The sequence below is a fragment of the Chinchilla lanigera genome, unplaced genomic scaffold (assembly GCF_000276665.1).
Source record: "Chinchilla lanigera isolate Chin_1 unplaced genomic scaffold, ChiLan1.0 scaffold00006, whole genome shotgun sequence".
Taxonomy (NCBI): Eukaryota; Metazoa; Chordata; class Mammalia; order Rodentia; family Chinchillidae; genus Chinchilla; species Chinchilla lanigera.
Window position 1 is genome coordinate 27944716 of NW_004955407.1, and position 6498 is coordinate 27951213.

A 6498-nucleotide genomic window follows, 5' to 3' on the forward strand; every position below is an offset into this window, starting at 1 on the left:
CTTCTCTCCATTTAGGATGATCTTGGCTGTTGGTTTTTCTCCGGTACCGGGAACCGAACTCACGACCTTGCGCTTGCCAGGCAGGCGCTTTGCCGCTGAGCTAAATCCCCAGCCCCCTAGTGTTGCATTTAAAAGGCCAATGAATAAATAAGTCACTTTGATAGATGAGGACCTGCATCTAAAAGAATCTTGTGAAAAACAGTCTTAAATACCACCTGAAGTTCTGCTGACTATCAACACAGCTTCATTTGCCTGAACTTCCATTTTCCAACATGGTTTATGTCCTAACTTCAAACTGACATTTGTACTGCAAAGGAGCTCTTATGTCACTTGTATTCTTTCTCTACCTTCCAAATTATGATATTCTCTTGTATATTTCTGTTAACAGTTCCAAGAATTTGAATAGTTAGGCACATGTTGCTTTCATAAATGTTAAATCTGGGACTGGCTAGAGCAGGAAACAATATGTCTTGCTGATATATCAACTTTAGCATAAACTTCTTGCTGATCCAATACTCAACTGATGACCACAACTTAAAACTCAGCATTCCAAGCAGAAGCCCATGATCCTGAAGTGCACCTGATGTGTTTAGACATCATTAAATAAGTCAATAAAATAGAAAGTGAAGAACACTTTTATCAGATTAAATAAGTGTGATGGCTAAATATCAGTGGCAAAATAGTGTGAAATAGTCTAACAAATATTTCACATTTTGTTGAATATCTTACACACAGCATCTTTTAATTCTTTTTAATACACTCTTGTGGGTTCAACTATTTATTTCAGAAATTTGTATATTGAAGTCCTATCCCAGTACTCCAAAGATGACCTTTTTTGGAAATATAATTGGTTAAGGACATCCGTAGTGATGCAGGTACCTAATCCAACATGACTGGTGTTTTTGTATAAGGGAAAACTTGGACACAGACATACATACAGAGAAATCACCATATAAACATAAATATAGAAAGTAGAGTAATATACCTGCAAGACTAGTAGTATGTTTTGTATCTAGATGTCCTCGCAAAGCCACATGTGGGCATCTAGCTTTTTTGGAGGTGGCTGACTCTGGAGTAGATGATTCTGGGACTAAGTCCCAGTCTACTGTTTGATTTGGCATAGTTCCGGCCAGGATTAAGAGTGCTGAGAGCTACATCCATCCTAGAGCAGGCAGCTGCATAAAATATAAGGACAGAATCTTGTCTCCCCTTGCTTGCTTGCTTGCTTGCTTGCTTGCTTGCTTGCTCACTCTTGCTGCCTTCTGCTGCCATGAACTGTTTCTCCTCTGGGATGCCCCTCTACCAAGCCACAATGCCTCAGAGCCACCCCATTATGGACTGTAAGTTCTACAAACTGTGAGCTAAATAAACCTTTCCCCTTTAAGTTTCAGTGTCAAGTATTTTGTCTCAGCAACAAGAGAAAAGTAACTAAGATAGAATTTGGTACCAGATAAGTGGGTTCTTGCAGTGACTATACCTGACTAGGTGGTTTAGGATACTTTGTGAATGGCTTGTGGGAAGAGTCTGGAAAGGTTCAGAGTTTCCAGCTGAAAAAATAGAGCTGGAGTGCCTTAAGTGGTACTATATGGGAAATTTTGGTCAGATCGCAGAGAACCAGAAGGCTGACAGAAATTCTGCTGGTAAAGACCAGGTTTGGGAGGTTTCTGCTGGGAATAAGGACTGCATCGGCTTTTGGACTCCAGACAATGTGTATTATGGCTTGCAAAAGTTTGTCTGCAGTCTGAAATTAAGGGCAACAGACTCATTAATCTGGCAAAAAATATTTCAAGGCAATCTAATGTTGAAGCAGTGGCATGGCTACTGTTGGGGGCTTTTAGCCAGATCTATGTTGAGACTCAAGAGTAAAGAGGCCAGCAGAATGATTTAAAATGTTTTGAATTTGGCCAAAATGGGAACTCCAGTAAAGCTATGGACTGCAAAGATAGAGCAGAGTAGAACTTGACTGCTGGGAAGGAATAAAAGAATAGAAAAGATGGCCTGAGGGAATCACAGGAAGCAGAAGGACTCCAACCTTTGCAGTCTCAAAATTGCAAAAGTGAAGGATTGGTTTGAGAAGAGAGACCCAAAGCATCATGTTCCAGCATGGTGGCAGCCTAGGTGGCAGCCAATCCTTATTCCTCAGGATTTGGTTCATAGGCACTCAACTCCCACAGACAAGAGAGAAGGAAGCCTGTACACTGCTGCAGCTGGCAGCAGACCTTGGCATCATTTACATAGTGGTGGTTTTAGGTGCTTACAGAATGGAAGAGTTGTGGTGTCAGGAAGGCTACCACCCAGTCTTCTGAAGAAGTCCTGGGAGGCCACCCACTGTGCCCCTGTGAGGGCAGTGTGTGATGCTGTGAGTGTGAAGCCAAAGGTGCAGTGGACACCTCAGAAGTTTGGAGAAGGCAGGAATGTGAATTACCTGAGGGAAAATTGCAAGGCGGGAACAGAGTAGTTCCAAGAGAGAAACTACAGGAGAGCTACAACTACCAGAAGTGCCATAGGAGCAGAACCACTCAATCCCTTTGGAGTTCACATCTTGCTACAATTTGCCTTACATGCTGCATGTGGAACTACATGACTTAATGTTTGCCCTTTCTGGGTTGGGACTTGTTTTGGTCTCATCCCTTTGCATCCTCCTGTTTGTAACTTTTGTAATGGAAATGTCTATCTTGTGACATTGAATGTTGGAAGTATTTAACTTTTCATTTGTATAGAGGCTAACAGCTAAGATTATCTTAAATTTGAGATGAGATTTGGGATTTGGACTTTTCAGCAATGCTGAAACTGTTAGAACTTTGGCAACTCTTGGAGATGGACTAAATACCTTCTACATAAAGGGATATGAATGAGTCTTTGGGGAGCCAGAGGTGGAAAGTTATAGTTTGTGTCTAGATTTCCCCAAAAAACCTCATGCAGTCACAGGGCTTTTTCAGAGGTGCCTGAATCTAGACTGTGTGATGCTGGGATTAAGGGTGTGTGATTACTAAATCAGTCCACTGATTGGTTTGGCACTGCCCTAACCCCAGTAGTCTGGATAAGATAAAAGGAGCAAAAAGACACTGTTAAACTCCTTCGTTGCTTTTGCTGTCTCCTTCTGCCATGAACTGTTGCCCCTCTGCCATGTGCTACCTTGCCTCAGAACCAGCAGATGATAGCCTGAAACCTTTACAAACTGAGATGAATAAACCTTTCCTCCTGAATCTTTAGGCATGAGGTATTTTGTCTCAGCAATGAGAAAAGTAACTAAGACAGAATGTGACACTTAGACAAAAACCAAAACATCAAGGACCACAAACAATTGTCAGTAATCACTGAGAAGCCAAGAGCAACATAAAATGTGTTCTTCCTCAGAGCTCTCAGAGGAAAATGACTTGCTGACACCTTGACTTTAGACTTCCAGCCTCTAGAACTGTGAGACAATCAATTCATCTATTTAAACCATCCATTTTACAGAGCTTAGTCATAGCAGCAGCAAACGTGCAGACATGTTTGAGCAAATATTTTAGTCATAGGCAAGGTGGCCTAAATTTTTTCTTGAGGTTAATACCCACAAATTAAATCCCAAATAAGAAAGATATGATACGTATGTGTTAGACCACAGAGGTAAGAAGAGGTACATTTGTCTATCCTTTAAAGAAATGGTAGCACAAACAAGGGAAATCTTGTGTACTATTTTTCAGGGCCATATCAAGTTCAGACTTCAAGCATCTTCATTTACTAATTCTGCTACACTTATTCTGAGACTAGCTAAAAGACTGCTGCTCATGACCAAAGGGCTTTAATTCCATCCACCTAGCTAATAAGCGCTCAGCCTCTTATTTTAAAAAGTCACTATGAGGTGAGTGGGATGGCCAATAGGCAAACCACTAAAGACCATTGGGACTTTTTTGCTTGTTGCTGAGACACAGAATCTACATCCACAACTCAAAGAAGTGAGGTCTAATCTCTCACAGTTTCAGAGAGATACAGTTAGTGTTGGCCTCACTCTGAGGCAAAAACATCATGAGGGAAGGGCATAGCACAGCAAAGATGCTTGGTTCATGGTGGCTGGAAAGTAAAGCAAAGAAACAGTGCCAGAGGGGAAAGGTCAGGAGAACCGACTTCGACTCCAAGATCACACCCCTATGGCCCATTTAGAAACACCCAGAACTGCACTCCACCCATCTCCCAGGAGGAGGCCAAAGCGTGTCAAGTAAAACTCACCCTAACTGCCACAGGCAGTGACAAGTATTGGATACTATAGTACAATGACAGATACGTGTCACTGTAGCTTTTCAAGCCCATAGGACATACAATGCTAAGAGTCAAGGTAGATTACAATCTTAAGGTGATGACTTTGTGTCTCTGTAGGTTCAGCAATTGTGACAAATGTACCACTTAGAATGTTGACATGAGAGAGACTCTGTGGCGGGGGGGCAGAAAATGTATGAGAATTCTGGACTTCTTCATACTTTTGCTGTGAACCTAAATCACTAAAACAAAAAAAAAGTTTTAAAACCATTATTACACATTAGGTAAAATATCTTTACATAAGGGGTCAGTCTCTACACTGAGACATTTATAAAAGCAGTGAGAAGTTGTGTGGCAAGTAGTGGAAGCCAAGTATATTAGCCACCTTCTCCTGCTGGTGAGAAAACACATAAATCAATCAAGGAAGGAAAGGTTTATTTTAGCTCACGGTTTCAGAGTTTTCAGTGCATGATTACTCAGTTCCATCGCTAAGGCATAATGTCAGGGTGGAAGGATGAGGTGGAAGAAAGTTGCTCACCTCATAGCAAAGAGGAAGCAGAGACAAAAAAAAGAAAACCAAAGAAGAGGCCAGGGACAAGCTATAAGCCCAAAGGTCATACCTCATGATATACTGTCTTCAACTAGGCCCCTCCTTCCAAATTTCCATCACTTTTTAATAATGCAATGAAATTATGATCTCATCAGTGAAATCACCCACTGATGAAGGTAGAGTCCTCATGATCGGCTCAGTTTCTGAACACACAGCTCTCATACACTTTCTGATTCCACAGATGCAGCACCTCTCTCATAATCACCATCCCTCATCCAAGTGCACATTGGTCACAGCTGATGAACCTACATGAACACAGAGGAGTCACAACTTGGGGGACCTTTGGGGGACATTGTAAATGTAAATCATAAAAGCAAGAGGCTCTCAGACACCAAAATGGGGGAAGCAATGCTCAAAGAGCAAATACTCACCTCAAACTAATTCCCTGAGTAAATGAACCAAGAAATTACTCCAACCCTGTTTTTATAACCGTTGTACTATGCTGCCACCCCTAACTCACCTGTTAGCATGAGATAACAACACAGGAATGTTTGGAGAAAGCATTTCCACACTGGATATTTTTCATAAAAATAATAATATGCTTATGTATAAAGTCAAATGTTTCTGAATCATAAAAAGGAAATGATGATCCTCTTCTGCTTTATTGCATACATCCTCATTCTCCCAAGGTAATCATTGTCAACAGTGAAGGGTTTATTTTTCTATGTTTATCTACACTAATACAAATTTATGCAAAAAAGAAATTTGTATTGTACGCTTTTACAAAATTAGTTTTTGTTATGATGCTAAAAACAGAATTCAAGGCCTTGCATTTGCTAAACTTTCACACTACCTCTGAGTTACACCATTATCTTTGGCTCAGAGGATACTCTTTAAATTGACTTTGTGTGTCTGTGTGTGTGTGTGTGTGTGTGTGTGTGTGTGTGGCAACTCAATTATTATAAATGCAATCATTCCTTGTTGATTCACATTCAGGTTTCTTCCACTATTTTACCACTAGAAATGTTATAACGAACATTCTTACATGCTATACATCCTTATAAGCTAGAACTTTTTGAATCTGCCAAATAGGTTCAAAACACAGAGAGTATGGGGAGTCAAAGGATGCTGTTTTATTTTCATAGAAACTACCAAATTGCTTTCCAAACTGAGGTATCAATTTATGGTCATCTCAGAATTGCTTAACAATTGTAATTTCCCCCAACTTTCACCAGACCAGAATTTTATCAAATATGTCAGTCTAAATCCTCAAACACAGGGCCATTTAATTCAATAGCTCTGTAATTTTAGTTTTCTGAACTGATTTATATTTAATTTGTCTATCTCCCTATAGTCTCAAGATGTCTGCTGCTTGTCTAGAAATTTCTTCTTCCTCTAATGAGGTAAGCAACACAGAACTTCATGGATCACTCACATAAGAAAGAGCTGAATATAAGGGTGATAAGTTATTCATAGACTTATTAAGGAGGCTAGAAAGACAGGGACAAGCCGGACAACAGTCAACACATCTATCAATACATGCCAGAGCAACAGTCATGAAACAGAATTGGTCAGAAAAAAATTTTTTCAGAACATTTCAAAATCATGAAACAAAACAATTGGTCACACTGCCAATTCTGCACCAAGAAAATCAAGCTTGCAGCAACTTTCAGCTGTCTCCAGAGAATTCCCTTTTGTGATATTGTGAAATA

General features: G+C 40.2%; 1 long non-coding RNA gene across 2 annotated transcripts in view; it reads right to left on the reverse strand.

The window, feature by feature from the left end:
- LOC106146849 overlaps positions 1 to 4900 on the reverse strand; it is a 68467-nt gene extending 63567 nt beyond the window's left edge. For both annotated transcript variants that reach the window (XR_001231451.1, XR_001231452.1), the window contains exon 1: positions 4857 to 4900. This is a non-coding gene — a long non-coding RNA (uncharacterized LOC106146849). The remainder of the gene's footprint in view (positions 1 to 4856) is intronic.
- Between the last annotated feature and the right edge of the window lie 1598 nt (positions 4901 to 6498).